The following is a 21,965-nucleotide window of genomic DNA, read 5'->3' as shown; positions in this document are numbered from 1 at the left end:
TAATTGTATTTTCTAAAGCACCAAATAGACTTTTTTTTTTAGAAAAAGCAATTTATGAGCCACTCCTTATATTTAAAATCAAAATCTTATTTTTCAAATGCAACTATTTAATAAATGGGCAGCAAAACTACTATTTTTACTATATGTAAATAGCCTGTTTATCAATTAAATATATAAAAGCTCTTTGAAGACTAAAGCATCATATATGTTTATGGTAGAATTATTAGGTTTTCCATAGAGCTGACTGTCAAAATGGAATAACTGTAGGACAAATGTGGTTGCTTAATTTATAGTAAACATTTTAAACTCTCAGAGGTTTAATTATATATGTTAGCAATAGCAGAAATAACTATTCTGTGGAAAATTGCATGTGAATTCTATTCTCACAAGAAAATATTTTAAAGATTTGGCTGTCTATTTTTATAGGCCTAAGAAGTAGTTCTTACGGGCTCTGCTGGTAGCTGAGACAGTAAAGAATCCACCTGCAATGTGGGAGACCTGGGTTCAATCCCTGAATTGAGAAGATCCCCTGGAGGAGGGCATGGCAGCCCACTCCAGTACTCTTGCCTGGAGAATCTCCATGGACAGAGGATCCTGACAGGCTACAGTTCATGGGGTCGCAAAGAATCGGACACAACTGAGCGACTAAGCGCAGCACAAGAAGTAGTTCATGACTATTGATTTGATTTATGAACAAAAAATATGTTTTTCTCTGGGTTTTTAGCCACCAGTTTTGGGCTATTTGTTACTTATTTCTTTAGTAACAATTACATTTTTGAGTTATTGATGATCCCTCTGGCTAGAAAATAACTTCCTTAAACTGAAAAGTCTGCCTTCCATTTGGTAAATATTTTAAGCTTAATTTTTTACTCTGGGAAACTGAAGAAGTTAATTTTTTGGTACGTGAATAAGTATGTGATCAAATTAACAGCAAAGTCAGGCTTTTGAGGGATTGATACTCTTAGCTACTATATACGAAAAGTATATTAAAATTAAATCTGACATTAACAATGGTGAACTTCTCTGTTAATATCCTGAGGAAAGTTCATTTCCCTTAGTTTGCAAGTATCTGCCAATGTTAAGGAATATTTTGTCTCTAATTTGATCAAAGCACCCATAACCTGTACAGCCAACTAGTCAAAGAGAAGGCCAAGACTTTAAGAGTAATGGAACATACAATCAAAAGTATTCCAGTGGATTGTGAATAAATAAATCAGAGGGTAAGAATACTAACGTATGCTTTTCCTGAAAGAGTTACCTTCAGTGGGTACTGAGGTCCTCTTCAGTTCAGTTCAGTCACTCAGTCGTATCCGACTATGTGACCCCATGAATTGCAGCACACCAGGCCTCCCTGTCCATCACTAACTCCCAGAGTTCACCCAAACTCATGTCCATCGAGTCGGTGATGCCATCCAGCCATCTCATCCTCTGTTGTCCCCTTCTCCTCCTGCCCCCAATCCCTCCCAGCATCAGAGTCTTTTCCAATGAGTCAACTCTTCGCATGAGGTGGCCAAAGTATTGGAGTTTCAGCTTTAGCATCATTCCTTCCAAAGAACACCCAGGACAGATCTCCTTTAGAATGGACTGCTTGGATCTACTTGGAGTCCAAGGCACTCTCAAGAGTCTTCTCCAACACCACAGTTCAAAAGCATCAATTCTTCGGCACTCAGCTTTCTTCACAGTCCAACTCTCACACCCATACATGACCACTGGAAAAGCCATAGCCTTGACTAGACGGATCTTTGTTGGCAAAGTAATGTCTCTGCTTTTGAATATGCTATCTAGGCTGGTCATAACTTTCCTTCCAAGAAATAAGCGTCTTTTAATTTCATGGTTGCAGTCACCATCTGCAGTAATTTTGGAGCCCCCAAAAATAAAATCTGACACTGTTTCCACTGTTTCTCCATCTACTTCCCATGAAGTGATGGGACCGGATGCCATGATCTTAGTTTTCTGAATGTTGAGCTTTAAGCCAACTTTTTCACTCTCCTCTTTCACTTTCATCAAGAGGCTTTTTAGTTCTTCTTCACTTTCTGCCATAAGGGTGGTGTCATCTGCATATCTGAGGTTATTGATATTTCTCCCGGCAATCTTGATTCCAGCTTGTGCTTCATCCAGCCCAGCGTTTCTCATGATGTACTCTGCATATAAGTTAAATAAGCAGGGTGACAATATACAGCCTTGACGTACTCCTTTTCCTATTTGAAACCAGTCTGTTGTTCCATGTGCAGTTCTAACTGTTGCTTCCTGACCTGCACATAGGTTTCTCAAGAGGCAGGTCAGGTGGTCTGCTATTCCCATCTCTCAGTAAGGTTTATTACAAAGTTCACTATCTCACTAGTCACGGAGAAAGGAAACTAGATGTAAGGACCTGAATATGTGAGTTTAATTGGCCAGGCTTGTGCTTAGTCGGTCAGTTGAGTCCTACTCTCTTGCGCCAGGCTACGCAAACCAAAAGACCCTTCAGAACCAGGCCAGTACCCCAGGATTTGGTTCTCTTGTTGGGGAAGAATCTATGCCTATCTCAAAGGGTGGGTGAGCTGATAAAGGGACTCATAAATTCTGAAAACATCACAAAAGCATCTACAGACAACAGAGGGAAATTTTCTATAGATATTTAATTTATAAGCATTTTCCCTGCTATATGTTTTCTATTAACCTTTTATTACTGAGGATAGAACTGGGAACTAAAAGCTCTATCACTCAACGTAGTTACATTCTGGTGATAACATTCTGTGGAGGAATAATGCAGAGTAAGGGAACAGATTATCAAGAATGATTTTTTTTTAGTATGGAAATTGTTTCTGAGTTAGGGAAACACACACAAAGTTGTGAAAACTAGATGTAAGCTCACTGACTTAAAGGTTGCTTTTCAATTGACCTAATTCATGCATGCTCAAAAGGGGCAGGTATCATAAACTGCATCTGAACAAAAATCACATCTAGCCAGTTTTTATGGGAGGAGAAGAGCACTAACTAATTTTGCTGAGCCATTTTGTCCTTTCATAAACAGGAAACTGTTCTAGATCTATTTGTTTGATCTCTACAATTGCTTAGGACTTATTTCAAATTCAGGATCACATTTCACTTACAAATTTTAAAATGGAGATGTAATTTATGTAACATAGAACTTACTATCTTAAAGTGCAGGATCATATTTCACTTAATTTAAAAACAGAAATGTAATTTATGTAACATAAAATTTACTATCTTAAAGTACATAATTAAGTAATTTTTAGTATGTTCACTATGTTGTGCATCCTTATTAATTCCAGAACATTTTCATCATGCCCAAAAGAAAGTGTCTCTGTTAGCAGTCAGCTCTAATCTCCGTTTTTCCCCATCCTGATGGGGGAAAGATTGAGGGCAGGAGAAGGGGGTGACAGAGGATGAGATGGTTGGATGGCATCACTGACTAAACGGACATGAGTTTGAGCAAACTCAGGGAGACAGTGAAGGATAGGGAAGCTTGATGTGCTGCAGTTCATGGGTCGCAGAGAGTCAGAGACGAATGAGCGACTGAACAACCACCATCCCCTGGCAACCACTAACCTCTTTCTCTCTGTGGAATTGCCTATTTTTGACATTTCATGTATCCTTTAGCATATGACTTCTTTCCTTAGGTTGTTTTCAAGATTCATTCATGTAGCCTAAAACAGTATTTCATTCTTTTTTGTGACTGAGTAATAATCCATCGTGTGGATATATCACAACTATGTTTAGCCATTCATGTGTCGATGGACATTTGTAATGTTTCTTTTTGCTGTTATGAATAACTATGCTATGGAATGCTATAAACATCTGTGTACAAGTTTTTATGTGAGTATGTTTTCAGTTCTCTTGGTTATATGCTTAAGAATGGAATTTCTGATTCACGTGGTAATTCTATGTTTACCTTTCGAAGAGACTGAAAAACCATTTTCCACAGCCACTGCACCATTTTACATTCCCACCAGCAGTTACAGTGGGTTCCAGTTATTTCCATTTCCAACAACACTTGTTATTGTCTGTCTTCTTATTTTAGCCATCCTAGTGAATGTGAAGTGGTATCTCACTGTGGTTTTGAGTTACATTTTTCTAATGAATGATGATTTTTTTTCATGTGTCTATTGGACATTTATTTATGTTCTTTGGAGAAATGTCTATTCAAACCCTTTGCCCATTTAAAATTGAGCTGTGTTTTCAGTGTTGTAAGAGCTCTTTATATATTCCAGATATAAGTCCCTTATTACATACATGACTTGAAAATATTTTCTCCAATTCTGTGTTGCCTTTTTACTTCCTTGATGGTGTCCTTTGCATTGCTGAAGCTTTTTCTTTTGATGAAATTCTATTTATTTTCTTCTTTTGGTGGTTTGTGCTTTAGTTATCGTATCTAGGAAACCACTGCCTAATTCAATATCACACAGATTTATACCCATCTTTCCTTCTAAGAGTTTTATTGTTTTAGTTATTACCTTTATGTCTTGGGTCCATTTTGAATTAATTTTTGTACATGGTGTGAGGTACAGGTCCAACTTCATTCTTTTGCATGTGGATATCAAGTTATCTCAGCACCGTTTATTGAAAAAAACTATCTTTAATTTATTGAGTTATCTTAACACCCTTGTTAAAAACCAGTTGACCATAGAGGTTTGAGTTTGTTTATGGACTCTTGATTCTATTCCATTGGTTTGTGTCCTTATGCCAAGACCACACTTGTTTACTGTAGCTTTGCAGTAAATTTTGAACTTGGGAAGTGTCAGCCTACCAGCTTTGTTCTTTTTCAATACTGTTTTGGCTACCGGGGGAGGGGGTCCCCCTTGAGTTTGAACATAAATTTAGGGACAGCTTATCCATTTCTGCAAAAAAAGGCCTGTTGTAATTTTGATAGGAAGTACATTGAATTAGTTGCCGTATGTGGAGAGTATTGAGATCTTAACAAGTTTTCCAATCCATAAACATGGTCTATCTTTCATTTATTTAGGTCTTCTTCAGTGTCTTTCAACCATGTTTTGTAGTTTTCAGTGTGTAAGTCTTACCCTTCTTTGGCTAAATTTATTCCTAAATATTTTATTCTTTTTGATGTTATTGTAAGTGAGCTTGTTTTCTTTATTTCAGTTTCAGAGTTTTCATTGATGGTGTGTAGAAATATGACTAATTTTTCTATATTGATCACACTTTGTGGCGAATAGTAAATGTGGGTTAGAAACACATGAATCAAGGAACTTAGGTAATGTTCACCCATAAACTGACTTAATGAGCAGAAATCCAACTTGTTATTGTTGTTGATGATAACTTTTTAGCTGATTATTTTAAGATTATTCCTTCAAGTATTACTTCCGTTTTTCTTACTGCTAGGTGAGGAGTGAGTGGTAACAGCAAAGAGCACAGGCAGGTAATTTGGCATTTGCTGTCTGTAATCTCAGTTCTTTCACATGTATTTTTTCTATTTAAGTAAAACACCAAAGGAACGATCCTCAGCACCTTGTCTCTCTGCATCATGAGGTTACATTCTGTATCCTCAGTGCTGTATATTGTAAAGATTAAGGGTGATGCAGAGAAAGCTAATTTATTCAACTGATTTCTATGTTCTAGGTCTTATGCTAAGTCCTAAATGATAAAGAAAACTCAAGGATCAAACCTGAGTCTCCTGTGTCTCCTGCATTGCAAGCAGATTCTTTAACCACTGAGCCACTGGGGAAGCCCATAGAAAACATAGTTTGATAAATCACAAATCCATCCACCAAGGAGCACATAGTCTGCTGAGTAAAGACAGTAATATTTTGACCATTTGAATGTGTAAAGGAGCATGACACTGTAGTAACATACAAGTGAGTTAAAGGCCAAGTTTCTATTTTAATGGGGCTCACAATCTAAAGGAGAATATAATAGCTCTGGTAAAAAATATAGAGAGAGGGCACAATGGGAATATGGACAAAGTGCTTTTAACTTTCAGGGGTGAGGGAAGGCGACCCTAAGAAGGTGCCTGTTGTGTGTGGACAAGTTGGCTTTTAGAAGGTATAAGAACAAGAGGAATAGCATTTTAGACCAAGAAACCTTATTGCAAAGGCTAAGACATGATCGTATACTCAGGGAACTGTAAGCAGATAAGTAATTGTCCTAGTATATTGGAGACTCCAAATAAGGGTCTGCTGAGTGGCTGAATTTGGCACTGGATGTAAGAGATGGCTGGAGCTGAGGATAGGAAGGTGGCTGAGATCACTAAAGGACCATACCAAAGAACTGAAAGGCTATGGAAAGCCTGTTGCATTTATTTTGTGCAATTTACACAGCAATTGGACTGGTTTAATTTGCTGCCCCAAATCTTTTTTCTTTAGACACAGTACAGATGATGTACAAAATAGCAGAAGAGAGTTTAAAACCCATTTAGTTCAATTCAGTCACTTAGTCATGTCCCACTCTTTGTGACTCCATGAACCGCAGCATGCCAGGCCTCCCTGTCCATCACCAACTCCCGGAGTCCACTCAAACCCATGTCCATTGTGTTGGTGATGCCATCCAACCATCTCATCCTCTGTCGTCCCCTTCTCCTCCTGCCCTCAAATTTTCCCAGCATCAGGGTCTTTTCCAATGAGTCAGCTCTCCACATCAGGTGGCCAAAGTATTGGAGTTTCAGCTTCAACATCAGTCCCTCCAATGAACACCTAGGACTGATCTCCTTTAGGATGGACTGGTTGGATCTCCTTGCAGTCCAAGGCACTCTCAAGAGTCTTCTCCAACACCATAGTTCAAAAGCATCAATTCCTTGGCACTCAGCTTTCTTTATAGTCCAACTTTCACATCCATCCATGACTACTGGAAAAACCATAGCCTTGACTAGACGACCTTTGTTGGCAAAGTAATGTCTCTGCTTTTTAATATGCTGTCTAGGTTGGTCATAACTTTCCCTCCAAGGAGCAAGTGTCTTTTAATTTCATGGCTGCAATCACCATCCGCAGTGAGTGTAGAACTAATTATTTGCAAATAACTAATAGGTGATATTTATGTCTATATTTATATATTACATTGATTTCAAGCAAAGCTCCTGAGGAAAATACTTTTTTTGGGGGGTCTAGTATGAGAGAGGGTATTTTAAAAATTATATGTGAAGTATAAAATAGCCTTTCATGACACAATTCCATATTCATGTAGGTCATTTTTCAAGTTAGTGACATTTGACTTCATATAAATAGTACACTATAAATAACACCACAGTAAGGGCAAGGGAAAAAGGTAGCTGAGTCAAAATACTATCAAAGCCATATTAACATTTCAGTTTTGTAGCGGGTAGTGTGAAGGTGGAATGAGAAAGTTTAGCCGTTAGTGCTTTGATTTATTTAATTCTCCTGGAAAAGGTATTTTTTAAAAGTATTAATCAGGAGTAGTTCTACTCACAATCTTAATGTTACTGTGGGATGATTCTTGATCAAACAATTAAACTAGCTGAATAAAAAACAATAAAATGACAACCTTTCCCTCTTCTCGCTTGGCATTAATTTTTTCTTAAAGAAATGTAATTTTAATTTTTTCAATGTGATAGTGATATGGTTTGAGTCATATAATTACAAGGTTCATACAAGAAACAGAAGGCCCTGTTTCATTGGCCATCACTCTGATGCCCACTTCCCAAAGGAGACGGCTGTCCTGCTATTTAACTCCATGTTTCTAAAGAGCATCCTTCTACCGCCATGTCTTAGTTGTTCCGTTTTAGCCATTTTATGCCATTTCCTAATTTCCCCATTTACATATATTGCTCAGTGTTTACTGTATATATTTTAACCCCTTTTTATACATTGTCCACCACATCCCATGTTCTGTCAGTCAAGAGAGGTTAGTTATGCTGCATTAACAAATTACCACAAAAACCTCGGTGGCCTACAACAGTAAAGGGTAACTTCTCATGTACCCTGCATGTCAGCAGCAGGCCAGCTGCAGTTCACGCTAGAGTGTTAGCACCTGGGACTCTGACTGCCAGAGACAGCCTCTAACAAGCGTCTACCTTGTGGCAGGCCTAACGATGGGGCTCCAATGCTTCTGCCCAGAAGTGACACATTCACCTGTGACCCTATTTCCTTAGCCACCATGATTCACACTGCCAGGTCTGACATCAGTGGGCAGGGAAGTATAATTCTCCTCCAGGGAAGTAACATTAGATATTTTCAAACAGTCATACAGTCCACCACACTTGTTTTATTTTCCCTGGAATTTATAGTCCCTTCTTTCTTGGGTTGCTTAGTTTTCTCTAGATGTATCACCATTTCATCTATGTTCCACCAGAGCTGTGAAACATAAGGTTCAAACCCATTAGGAAACTGATCATGTTGTGTAGGGGGTTTCGGTTGCCACTGCTTTGTTTTTTTCTCTTGGAGACATCCCTCCTGGAGCCCTCCATTCTCTGTGTCAGAGCAGATGGTTGGCGCTCCAGGTTGGCTCCACAGTTGTCATCCTCAAACTTCCCTTCACCTTTATCTCAGGGATTCTCCCTACTTTCTCCTTTGTTGGTGCTCCTGGTTCAGAGGAAAACCAGGTAGGTTTTCTTGGTTTATACCCTTATTATGATGAGGTACCTCTCTGTCAGGCTTCCCAGGTGGTGCCAGTGGTAAAGAACCCTACAGCCACTGCAGGGGACATAAGAGATGTGGGTTTGATCCTTGTGCTGGGAACATCCCTTAGAGGAGGGCAAGGCAACCCATTCCAATATTCTTGCCTGGAGAATCCCATGGACAGAGGAGTACAGTCCATAGGGTCACAAAGAGTGGGACATGACCAAACCAACTTGGCACACACCTCTCTCTAGTAGATTCCTGAGCACACGCAAGGGATATTTTTGCTTTGACATCTTTTCCTGCTCCCTGCATTGGTTCTATTTCCTTTCTTTTCTTTTTTCTTCTTTCCTTTTTTCTCTGCCTCTCTCTCTGCCTTTTTCTATTTTTCTTTCTTTCTCCTGTTTGTTCATTTCAGGCTCTTTCATGTAAAGAGGTGTCTTCAAATAGCTGGAGATCCTTGACTCCACCCATCTCGTTTAAGAACGAGATGATTAAAAGTTGATGACAGTCTTTTCAGGTGGGACTAGGATTTGTCTGCTGTCGGGCTTCACTGTAAAGAGGTGAAGAGCCACATTCTCCATTCTCAATTATCAATATTTGTGTGCCTTTTCTTATGTCCTGTTGGTTTTCCACCCAGAGGAATCTTCTGATTCCCTGACAGGATCACAGCACGAATCTGAATTTGGAAAAGAAACTGGTGGGGGTAGGGTGATGGGAATATGTCTCCTAATTCAATATGCACAACTTCATTTAATTCTGCTTTTCTAAGGAGTGAGTCACCCCTGCCCTCAGCTCTGCCTGGTATCCAGAGGAGCTCTGAGTCAAACCTTCCAGAAAGCAAACTTCCTGAATGCAGAGTTGAGACAGCAGGGAGTGGAGATGGGGACTGGGGGTAAGAAGGATCCCACTGTTCTTCACAATAATACATAATACAAAACTTTCATAATACATTCTCATTTTCAGGCCCGGTCTACTGCTTTCAGAGGTGGGGGCAGCTCTAGTTTCAGAGCCTTTCCAGGGTCTGGGATGTGAAAAGGTTCACCCTGGCTGGCTCAAACCCCTCCCAAAAGCTTAGGTACTGAATTTCTCAGTTTGGGTAAACTAGTTATCACTCATCTCTCTCTTTCTATGTTCCTAAGTTTGTTGACATCCTTCTTCAGCAGGGATCTCTTTTCCTGTTTGCTATGTCTTTATGGGTTTATACCTTTTTTAAAAAAAAAAACCCTTCTCTTTCATTTTAATGAGAAAAGAAAAATGTGTGATAATGAACCACGTTTAATTGGAAGTCTCCTTACCATTAACATCATAGATGTAATGAACATCTTTTCTCAGTAAGAAAAGTCCAAGTATGACTATCAGTTCAGTTCAGTCGCTCAGTCGTGTCCGACTCTTGGTGACCCCATGAATTGCAGCACGCCAGGCCTCCCTGTCCATCACCAACTCCCGGAGTTCACTCAGACTCACGTCCATTGAGTCAGTGATGCCATTCAGCCATCTCATCCTCTGTCGTCCCCTTCTCCTCCTGCCCCCAATCCCTCCCAGCATCAGAGTCAACTCTTCACATGAGGTGGCCAAAGTACTGGAGTTTCAGCTTTAGCATCATCCCTTCGAAAGAAATCCCAGGGCTGATCTCCTTCAGAATGGACTGGTTGGATCTACTTGCAGTCCAAGGGACTCTCAAGAGTCTTCTCCAACACCACAGTTCAAAAGCATCAATTCTTTGGTGCTCAACTTTCTTCACAGTCGAACTCTCACATCCATACATGACCACAGGAAAAACCATAGCCTTGACTAGACGGACCTTAGTCGGCAAAGTAATGTCTCTGCTTTTGAATATGCTATCTAGGTTGGTCATAACTTTTCTTCCAAGGAGTAAGCATCTTTTAATTTCATGGCTGCAGTCACCATCTGCAGTGATTTTGGAGCCTGTTTCCATTGTTTCTCCATCTATTTCCCATGAAGTGATGGGACCAGATGCCATGATCTTAGTTTTCTGAATGTTGAGCTTTAAGCCAACTTTTTCACTCTCCTCTTTCACTTTCATCAAGAGGCTTTTTAGTTCCTCTTCACTTTCTGCCATAAGGGTGGTGTCATCTGCATATCTGAGGTTATTGAGATTTCTCCTGGCAATCTTGATTCCAGCTTGTGTTTCTTCCAGTCCAGCGTTTCTCATGATGTACTCTGCATAGAAGTTAAATAAGCAGGGTGACAATATACAGCCTTGATGTACTCCTGTTCCTATTTGGAACCAGTCTGTCATTCCATGTCCAGTTCTAACTGTTGCTTCCTGACCTGCATACAGATTTCTCAAGAGGCAGGTCAGGTGGTCTGGTATTTCAGTATGACTATAGGCAGTTCTATAAAACTTAGATATAAGTATAATAATACACCTAAATTTTATTGAATGCTTAATATGTGCTAAATGGTCCTTTTTTAAAAAAAGTTTTGGCTGTGCTGTACAGCATGCAGGATCCTAGTTCCCTAATCAGGGGTCACATCTGTGCCCCCTGCATTAGAAGCATGGAGTCTTAACCACTAGACCACCAGGGAAATCCCTAAACCATCTTTTAAATGCTTATTTGTATTTTATATGTGTGTGTGTGTGTGTATATATATATATATATATATATATATATATATATATATTTATCTTCACAATAACCCTGAGATGGATTCTGTGATTCAACACCTAGCAGTCTGACTCCAGTGCACCTACGCTATACAATGTGGTGCATCATGTCTAAACTACAGGAAATCTTATTTTCAACTTGTCAGGTCTCTAGTCAATCCATACTTATTGGTAACTTAAGCTATAGCTGAGGTTTTTCTCACAGACGTTGAGTATTTACAGCATATTATTTGTTGTGGCAAGGCTAGCATCACTTTTGAAGTGTCTATTTGAAGATACATGTTGGAGGTAGAAGAGAGTAATTTATGACAAATTCTAAAGCGGAGTCATTTAAACTGGGAATCCTGGCATGTGTTTGTTTTATAATACAGACAGATGGGCCTTTCCTCTTAAAGAAAGCAGTTACCGTCTGTAATCTAAGGGGTCAAAGAGAAGCAATTACAAATCCCACATTAGTAACACAACACTAAAACACTTGGGTAAATGAAACATAACTGCCAGAGTTTAATATCTTAAAGCACTGATGGCCTTGAACACCCTAACTCAAAGAATTCAGCTCTTCATTCTTTGTAGATTTTAGGACAAGGTATATCTTTCAGATCCTTACTGCCTCTCAATTCCTTGACCTCTCTTGGAATGATCTTTGCCCTCTGCATCTCAGGTACCCACTCTTATGGTCATTCCCTATACCTTGTCATTACTTCTAATTTTAATTTCAAGCCAGCTACTCTCCAACCCATCTCTTCTTTTTTTCAGGTCGTTCTCTAAGGTACCTAAACTCCAGCAATTATTCAACACATTCCACTCACTCTCCCACCTTTTCACAGTTCCCCATGGCTCTCAGTTCTCCACCTTTCTGTCTCAAATCCTTCCTTCTTACCATGTCTGAAATCGGAATGGCTCCTTTGCATCTACCTTCAACTACCCTTTGCCCATTTCTCCCCATCATACTTGCCTGACCAAATCTCAGGCCTGGTTAATCAGACTGCCTACTCAGTGCCTGCACATGAGCAACCAAATCTGGCTGGAGAAAAATGTGCAATCATACTGACATATTTCATGACTGTAGCCCACCAGGCTCCTCTGTCCATGGAATTCTCCAGGCAAGAATACTGGATTGGTAGCCATTCCCTTCTCCAGGGTATCTTCCTGACCCAGGGATCAACCCTGGGTCTCCTGCACCATAGGCAGATTCTTTACTGTCTAAGTCACCTGGGAAGCCCTCACTATACTGACTGATCTCATTACAAATTCATGTGGGCCCTTAGTAGTGCCTGAAACCTTACCATGCTTCTCTCAATTCCCTTCTTCTTCATCTCGACACCTTCTTTCTTACTGTCTGCCAATCCCAGGGTCTTGTAGTCATCTGCATAATCTAGCTGGCAGGAAGGAAAAACGAATGAAGGAGGCATAGTGGCCTGGAAGTAGCCCACATCATCTCTGCTCACATTCCAGTAGCAATAACTTCACATTTGACCATACCCAACTGAAAGAAGGAAATGGCAACCTACTCCAGTATTCTTGCCTGGAGAACCCCATGGACGGAGGAGTCCACGGGGTCGCAAAGAGTCGGACACGACTGAGCGACTTCACTTCACTCACAACTGAAAGAAAGTCTGAGAAAAACGTCTCTGTGCCCAGGAAGAATGAGAGAATACACTGTGATGGACAAATGGCAGTCCCCTAAAATGATGTTGTTTCTTATTTCACTGAGAAAATAGAAGCAACTAGAAAAGAATGTCTGCTTTGTCCCGCTATCAGATCCACAAGCCTACTTCAGGATGTCCCATACATGTGGAGACTGGAGGGATTATATTTCCAGGCTGTTCCCAAAGGGGTGGTGTCTAAGCTTTCAGTGAGAACAACATGGTCATAATGACTACATCACCTAATCACAAATTCAAACATACCTTCTTTCCTGGTGCTTTTTCGACCTCTGTGGTTTTGGATGTTGGGATCAACACTCCTTTCTAACCCTGTCTGTGAAACTCCAATGTATCTTGCTTTGGTGATTCTGTGTTACTCTGGTTCTCCTCCCACTTCCTCCTCTCTTTCTTTGTTGACTTCTCTATCTAGATGAAATCCCTTCTTTCTTTGTTGGCTTTTCTCGTCTAGGTCTGTGCTTCTTAAACTTCAAGGTGATACAATCACTTGGGGTTCTTGTTAAATCAAAGACCCGATTCAGCAGGTCTGAGATTCCACCTTTCCAACAAACCTCCTGGTGATGCCAGTGCTGCTGGGCCATTGACCACAAGGTTCTAAAGATGATGTTCTCCAAGATTCTGTCCTTTGTTCTCTTCTCTCACAGTGTTATCACTGCTAGGCTGAACTTTCCAAACTATCTTCTAGTTCAACCCTCTTTCCCTTACTTCAAAAAATTACGTCCAACTTCTTAGTTGTCTACTTCTATTTGACTGACTCCACAACCTTTCAGAACTTTAAATGTCCAAGTCTAAACTGATCTCTCAAAAAGTAGTTTCTGTTCCTACTGATAATTGTCTTTTTTCTATCTTCTATAATTATCTCCAAACACAAACCCTCCAATATCTTTTATTTTTCTCTTCCTCCTTCATTCATGTTATGCTATCCCCTCTTACTGGAAAACCAATGAATCAATTGTCAAATTCTGTAGATTCTGTTCCACATTACCTTTTAGCCAAGCTCTTTTAAAATTTCTCCTGCCTTTACCTTTTAGTCCAGATTTATCAATACCTTTTACCTGGCCTATTGCAAGTTTATCTGACCATTTCCCCACCTCTAATTTCTGTATCCAGTTACAGAGAGGTGAAAGAAAAGCAAAGCTTTTAAACCTCCAATCTTTTATTATTTTGTATTGGGGTATAGCCGATTAACAATGTTGTGATACTTTCAGGTGAACAAGGAAGGGATTCAGCCATATATATGTACATGTATCCACTCTTTCCCAAACCCCGCTCCCCTCCAGGCTGTCACATAACATTAAGTAGAGTTTCATGTGCTACACAGTAGGTCCCTGTTGTAAACCTCCAATCTTTTAAACCACGAAAACTAAGTAATGTTTTAAAGACAAATTCTTACACTTAGCATTCCAGGCCCCATTCTCCTGGCTGTCTGCCACTTCTTAACATGCCCTAGAATGTTACCATTTGCTTTTTCTTAACATGACTTTCACTGATTCACCTTCACATATGTTCTCATGTTATCTCTTCTTGTTGTAAAACCATCCCTATCTCCTTCAAGGTCAATCCCAAATGCCTTTTCCTCCTTACTGCCTTTCTTTCCTCATTCCCAGAGAGGTCTGAGCAGTTCCCTGATATTCTGCAGTACTCTGTATTTTTCTCGTGGCACTTATCATGATTTATCTTTTAGTATAACTGTTTTATTCCTTATTCTGAAGGCAAGGATAACATCTTCAACTTCCCTCTGTAACTCTGCAGCGTCTCACCTATGCGGGCGTCTACTATTAGTTGAAATCAAAGTGATTTAGGAAGATAACGTGTGCAACGGTAAGCAGCAGAGAATACGAAGTCAGGACAGTTGGGTTCCTGCTATGCCATTTATTAGACGTGAGACTTTGGCTAAGTCGCTTAACTTGGCTCGGACAACGGGAATCCTACTACTTGATGGAACACTAAGGGAGATAACTACAGAGAACTAACTAATCCATGTTCGTTATTTTCCTTGCAGAGAGCTGATGCAGCCTTTCTATTCTAATCTTGTTTGCAGGACCATCCCTACTTAACCGACCGGAGGTCGGGCCCCCGAAAGGCTGGGAATTCGGGCCCCCATGTTCCCCGGGCCTCCTTCCACGGCAGGGCTCTCAGTTCTCCGCGATGCAGGTGAAGCCGCCGACCTGCGGGGGAACGGCCTGGAGTCCTATTCTCTCGGGAGACCTCCCTCCTTCCCACTCACTCCGGGCAAGCTCTCCCCTTCCCGGTAACCCAGAAGACCGCGGCGCCGCCGCCTACGTGAGACGTTTGGACCCTGCCCGGCCCCCGTAGCTCCCCTTCTCCAGCAGGTGGTTCTGGTCCTTTCCCCCAACTCTGGGCGCTCACGTCACCGGCGAACCTCTACCCACGCGCCAGCGCCGCAACCAACCGAGAAAATAAACAAACCCCAGCGCGCGGCGGCGGGCGCGCCAGGCCCCTCCCCTGCCCCGCCCCGCAGCTCTCACACCGCCCCCTCAGCCGGGACTTCCCTCCCGCCCTCGGCTCACGGCCGCGCTCTCTCCGCCCCTCACCGCGGCCCGCAGCCGCGCTCCCTGCCGCCGTCCGCCCGGCGCGACGCCCCGGGGCCCGTTAGTGCTCGGCGCCCGCTCGCGGGGCCGCCGCGCGACCCGTGCTCGGTGCGAGCCCGCCCCTGCCCCCGACACTTGACCCAGCGCAGTCCCAACGCCCAGTGCGGCCGCCCCGGGAGCCGCGGAGCGGCGGCGGCGGCGGCGGCGGGGGGAGGAGGGAGAGGAGGACCGGGCCGGCGGCCCGGGAGGCCCGGTGAGTACGCGGAGGGCGGGCCGCCTCACGGGGGGTCAGCTCCGGCGCCCCTGAGGCAGAGGTGGCGGCCCAGCCGCGCCGCTCCGGGCGCCCCGGCTCGGCAGTTGGGGACTCGGCTTGAGGCGACGGGCCCCGCTGGCCGGAGCCACTGGGCAGAGTGCGCGGGAGGGCCGCTCCTCAGGAAGGCCCTAGGCGCCCAGCTCGGGGGCGGCGGAGGGAGACCCGCGCCGACCCCAGGCCCGGGCGCACAGGCGGTGCCTGCGCCTCCAGAGACCCCGCGGGGGCCGGGCCAGGGGGCGACCGCGGTCGCGGGGCCGCCGAGTGACAGGTGCCGCCGCCCCCTCCTCGCCGCGGGCATCGCTCTCCCTCCCGGGAAGCCAGGCGCTCAGAAATTTCTGGAGCAACGACCCGACTCGCTGTTTTTCTCCGTTGCAGGTTTTGAAACCGCTTCTTTGCCAGAGTTCGGTCTCTCCCAGCCCTGTTTCTTTCTCGTTTGTACTTTGCGAGAGTAAGTTTGGGAGCATCGGTTAACAGCCTATGGGTGAAATTCGGCTTTCGTTCATGCATGAGGTATAGTAAATTACTTCTTGAATAAAGTGCTCCTCCTTCTCCCGCTAGCTATTGAAGAAAGAGAAGAGTTTTGAATTTTTTTTTTTTCAGTTACTGTTTGTAATAAGCAGTCTTCCAGAAATTTTGTCATCTTTAATACTTAGGGGTCTTGGTCGATATTGAACAGTAAATGGCTTATTAAATTGTGTTTTCTCTCCAACTTCTTTTAGATTTTTCATTTTTAACTTTACCTAGAGTCTCCAACTGAGTAAGTTCTATGGCTTTCCTTAGAAAGCAGTGATGAGAAAAATCGTCTTTCCTCTATTGGACAGCCACGGAAATATTCTCTACACTTTTCATTATTGTCTGCTTCTTTACATAGTAAACGTGATTGTAAGTGTAACCTGAATCGTCAGTTTAATAAATTCGACTTGCCAGCTATACGAATATTAAACTTCGTGGCAATTAAAAATATAAAAAATCTGTAGAAATACAGAATTTTTTTTTTCTCAACAAGTTCATAACACATAAGCTCGCATTAGTCAGATCCTGATTAACGGAAGATGTACTTGTTAACAACAAACTTAGCTATAAGACATCAATCAGGTGGCTTCACTCTATAAAGAGTGAAGAATTCAGAAGTTGAGCAGGAAGAGATCATTGGGACTAATGAAAATACGTGTGCTTTCTTCATGGGAGAATCCCTTAGTTCCTCACTCAGTACCTGCGTGTACTTTTTGCTTAGGTGTTTCAATCCACAGAAATTAGATGCTGCAGGTTAGAGACGGGAGACAGTGTTGAACTATGAAGGAAAAAAATGTCTGTTTGTATTAAGTTCGTTGAAAGCAAAGTTTGGGTATGTTCCTGACACTTACTGGTTGTGAACCTTAGTTTATAAGACGCCAAAATGAAAGATACTGTGTAGTTGCCTTATTTGAGGAACAGAACATGAAAAAAATACAATGAAAAAATTTCACCAGATATTAAGTCACTCATACTCAGTGCCATTTCATTTTATGGCTTTTGTTTTTTAAAATCTAAGCTACTTTTCAATGAGACCACACTGTATTCCTTTCTTTTTTCACCAGGCTTACTGGTTGGTTATGTTAGTGGAAGATCACTATCGTTTTTATAAAAAGGTATATCTTTGGTTGTTCTTGATTGAGGAGCATATACATATATCAGTTTTGAAGTGCCCTAATTATGGTTCCCTGGACTGAAGGATGGCTACTGCTACCATCTTTCTTGACCCTAGAATGATCATAGTCAAGAAGAATAATATCATAGTGGCACTTTTTCTCAGAACTTTGGTAGAGGAACCCAAGAGGCTCAGCCATTTATAAAACCTGCTTCTTGAAGTTTAGGCTATTCATTTAAAAAACGTATTTACTTAAGCTCCTGGTGTATTCTAGTTCTTTTAAATTAATGCTTTAAAACCAGTTCTGTTTCCTGAATAAATATACCTTCTAAACGAAATTAGTTGTGATGATGAGTTAGTAGAATGGCACTTGCAACTTTGAACTGCTAATAACCACTATTAACTCACATTTGCATTTTGGGAATTGAGGATTATCTCTAGTGCACTTTGCATTTTGCTACATTCTATTTTAGAGCAGGTCTTTGAATGTGTAGATACCTGTGTACTTGGGGAATGTAAATATTTTTTAAAAAACCAAATTCAATAAACATATCTTTTGTGTGCCAGGTCCTGTGATTTTGTTGGGGATGGAAAGAAGAGGCCCTTGCCTTTCAGGGTGTTGAAATCAGGATTATAAAGAGCTGGGCACAATAAACATAATTTTAATTAAATCTATCCAGTAATAAAAGTGAATATAAAGTACAGAAATATTGCAGAGGAGGAAACGATTAAACAGGCAGGTTAGAAGAAGCATTTTAGAGATGCTAGCACCTGAGCAAGAGTTTGAGGAACAAATACTGGGTAGGCCAAAAAGTTCCTTTAGGTTTTTCTGTAAGATCTTACGGAAAAATCACAGAAAAAAACTTTGTGGCTAAGCCAATACAGGTTGTAAGTGGAAGAGATATAGAGCATTTTAGGCAAAATTCATAGCAAAAAGCTATAAACAAGTAAAATTAAATGTGTGGTCAGGAAGTTTTAAGTAGTTTTGTTGTTGTTGTTTATTTATTTTTGGCTATGCTAGGTCTTCATTGTTGTGCACAGGCTTTCTCTGGTTTGGTGAGTGGGGGCTACTCTCTAGTTGCAGTTCACAGGCTTCTCATTGTGGTGGCTTCTTTTGTCGTGGAGCAGGGGCTCTAGGTGCTCCAGCTCAGCAGTTGTGGTGCGCCGGCTTAGCTGCTATGTGGCATGCGCAGTCTTCCCAGACCAGGGATTGAACCCGTGTGTCCTGCGTTGGCAGACAGATTCTTATCTACTGTGCCACCAAGGAAGTCGTAAGTAATTGTTTTGGTGGAATACAATGTGTGAGGAAGGACAGTTGCTTTTGAAAATCCTAACATATGTTCTAATATTAATAATAAGTAATTTTTTTCTAGTACTGAGTATAAAGTGGAGACTTTCCTGTCATTTGATACTATTGCAATTTCAAGTATAGAGGAATAGTTTTTACTAATGGTGTTCATTAAGAAAGTATAAAATATTGCACTTCATGTGATGAGTTGCCTGCATGTTTATATTTGTAAACTTATTGTGCATTTGTTTTCAAGTTATCTTGTGAACTTTTGTCTTCCTTCAACTACTTAAATTAGCCTTGACATTATTTTTAAAAGAAAACTTAACAGGAAGAGGGATAAACAGAAAATGATATTACATTTCTGGACCCAAAAAACTGATTTGTGTAGTATTTTAGTAATGTGTAACTGTTTAACATAGAACACCAGCCATTACATTCATAGACTGACCAATGTCGGTAACTTAGTACATGTGTACTATATTTTTGTTTTGTGTACCTTAATTATCTCCATGTTATGTAAGTGTATGTATATAAATATCTGAGCATTTGATTACCTAGATTTTAAAGACCATGTGACAGAGAAAGAACGGGAAAATGGTGGAGGGAGAAGAGCTCCTTTTGCGTCTGTTTACCTAAGTATCTCTTTGATATGACTTTAGGTGGCGATGCAGACGTGTAGGACACAAGACCTCTAACCCTACCCTCACAAGAATATTGACCCTAGCCCTTTCCCTGAAACAGTGTCTTTAAAAGTCTAATGTTTTTGTGGTCTGCTTATTTGTCTCTTTTTCTCTTTAAGATTTTTAAAAAGTAGTTTCAAATGAGTTCCTGGATTATATGACATGATTTTTTTTTTTTTGTAAATTCAGAAAAATTTGTTAATGAAGGCAGTGTTCTCTTAAAAACACAGTCTTTAACAATTGCTTTCTGTCATTTGTCTTCTCAGTTGCTAACATAAGGGACCTGAGGCATGTCATTGTTAATTCTGACGTGTAGTTGCCCTTTCTAAGTTTTGACACAGGGCAGAAAAATCAATATTGCATTGATTATATTATGTTTTCCTTTTTGAATTTGGGTATAGATAGCCATTTTCCCTTTTCAAGATGAGATTTTTTTTTTTCTTATAGAAAGTCACTGTAGACTATTTGGGAAAATAATGAAAACTATAGAAAGGAAGATAGGCATCATGGGTAGCCCCATGCATCTCATGGCGCCCACTCCAGTAATTTTGCCTGGAAAATCCCATGGGCAGGGGAGCCTGGTGGGCTGCAGTCCATGGGGTCGCTAAGAGTTGGACACGACTGAGCGACTTCTCTTTCACTTTTCACTTTCATGCATTGGAGAAGGAAATGGCAACCCACTCCAGTGTTCTTGCCTGGATGATCCCAGGGACGGGGGAGCCTGGTGGGCTGCTGTCTATGGGGTCGCACAGAGTCAGACATGACTGAAGTGACTTAGCAAACAACTAACATGTTTACAAACTGGGGATTATTTTTATTTCCTTCTTTCATTTAAAGTTTACATTTCACCCCTCTTCCCACTTGTGAAGTATTGGTTAGTGTATGTTATATACATTTTTGATATATAGATTCCTCTCATGACTAATGAGGGAGTTGATGTGTTGTCTGTTTATCACTTTTGTTTTTAAAGTAGAACATATGATACAGTTGATGAGCCCTTCCAGTTGTCCCGTCTCTTTACTCCCTCAGCTGCTAAGTAGAGCTATTTTTTGTCTTTAATTTTACGATTTTATAAAGTCTAGTACAGGTGGCTACCACTCTTCTCTTATCCCACCTGTAGCCCCTGACCAAACAAGGGATCATTGCGGGTGAACATTTCCCCCTTTCTATCTACTCATTAGTTAAGCACATGGGTTGCTAAGGTGTAGCATAGGTAGCTGCCTAATCAGAATAAGTTATTTTGAGTGTTTATCACTGATTCTTTTCTCAGTTAACACGATGTATTCTAATGCTTTCTTTTCACTTTTATTATTTCTTCTCATTTATTCAGGAAACATTTGTTGCTTGTCACATGTGTCCACTATTTAAGACATAGTCACTACTGTGATTCTTGGGTTTCAGGTAGATTGGTGTTTTCCTCATGTAGTGTGTTAGATAAAATCTTTAGGTCTTTGACTCTTTTCAGTGGCTCAACTGCAAATTCCCAAGGCCAAAAACTTTTTTCTTTTCATTTCAAAGAAAAACAATTTCTGTGAGCTTGTAAGAGATGTTTAGAATGTCTGTGAACATTTCACTCATGCAAGACAATCCAGAAATGAAATTCAGTTTTGGTATCAGTCCTAAATTGGAGAGGAAGTGTATTTGTGTAAGCTATTAGTGATGATAAGGTTAGATAATATTGCAGTGACAACCTGAAAACCTCAGCAGCTTAAAGCAGCAAAGTTGCTTTCCTACTCAAGCTACATATCCATTACAAGTTAGTAAGGAGATTTTTTTTCACTGTAGTTTCAGACTCCATCAGACTTGACTGATGGAGACTTCATCTCAGCATATGCTTCTGCAGTAACAGAAGCAGAGAAAAAACATGGCTCACCATGCTCTGGCTTTTAAAGCTTACATTTCACTGGTAAGTCACATTGGCCATGTCTGCATTCAACATGAGAGTGATACATAATTCTTTTTCAGGGAGGGGCAGTGAATATTTTTGAATAGCTATCATAGGCAATTTATAGTTGCAAGAGTTAAAATTAAATACAGTAGTTGTAGAACAACTGTGTAGGATTAGTGAACCTAAGGTGGGTCAGAACTACTAAAACTTAACAGGATTTTAACATGGCATGTTGCAGTGGAAGCAGAATTAATGTTTTCTATAATATTTTTGAGTCTGAAAATTTCTTTTCATTTTGTAGTATTTTTCTCCCTTTTAATAACTTACAAAGCCTTAATTCTCATGTCTGTGGGAAAGAGTTAAGCCTGAAAATATGTCTTAATTTTATTGGTGTAATGTCATCTTTGTATGTTGTGGTATTTTATCTTAATTCATTTATTTCTGGGCATAGGAACAATAGGTATTAACATGATATTATAATAAAAATACTTCGGTTTTGTAACTATTAGATGGCATCTTCAAATATCAGCTCTTCTTTTGATTTTCCCTTTTCTTTTGATTTTTTTAACAAAAAACTGAAAAATTTCTAAATAATTTCTGGATTGTTAGGTTAAGATAGAACATTGAATATATGCTTGTCATTTTTGTTTCCTCCTGGGGGGTGAAAACATGATAACCATAGTGTGTGGTTAGCTTTCAAAACGTACCTTAATGATCCTTACCTCCTGGTATTCACACTTTTAAACAGTCTCCTTCTGCAATGAATAAGTAGGGTGTCCTGGGTAAGCAGTAG

At 40.8% G+C, this 21,965-nt stretch overlaps 1 protein-coding gene across 3 annotated transcripts in view; it reads left to right on the top strand.

Annotated features, from left to right (window-relative positions):
* The first annotated feature begins 15,503 nt into the window (after positions 1-15,503).
* The window catches only part of GKAP1 (G kinase anchoring protein 1), a 91,148-nt gene continuing 84,686 nt past the window's right edge, over positions 15,504-21,965 (top strand). For all 3 annotated transcript variants that reach the window (XM_052644980.1, XM_052644981.1, XM_052644979.1), the window contains exons 1-2: positions 15,504-15,626; positions 16,062-16,196. The gene's annotated coding sequence lies outside the window, so the exon portion shown is untranslated. The remainder of the gene's footprint in view (positions 15,627-16,061; positions 16,197-21,965) is intronic.

This window comes from Budorcas taxicolor, chromosome 8 (genome assembly GCF_023091745.1).
Source record: "Budorcas taxicolor isolate Tak-1 chromosome 8, Takin1.1, whole genome shotgun sequence".
NCBI classification, from domain to species: Eukaryota; Metazoa; Chordata; class Mammalia; order Artiodactyla; family Bovidae; genus Budorcas; species Budorcas taxicolor.
This window is presented reverse-complemented; position numbering and strand designations above follow the sequence as displayed.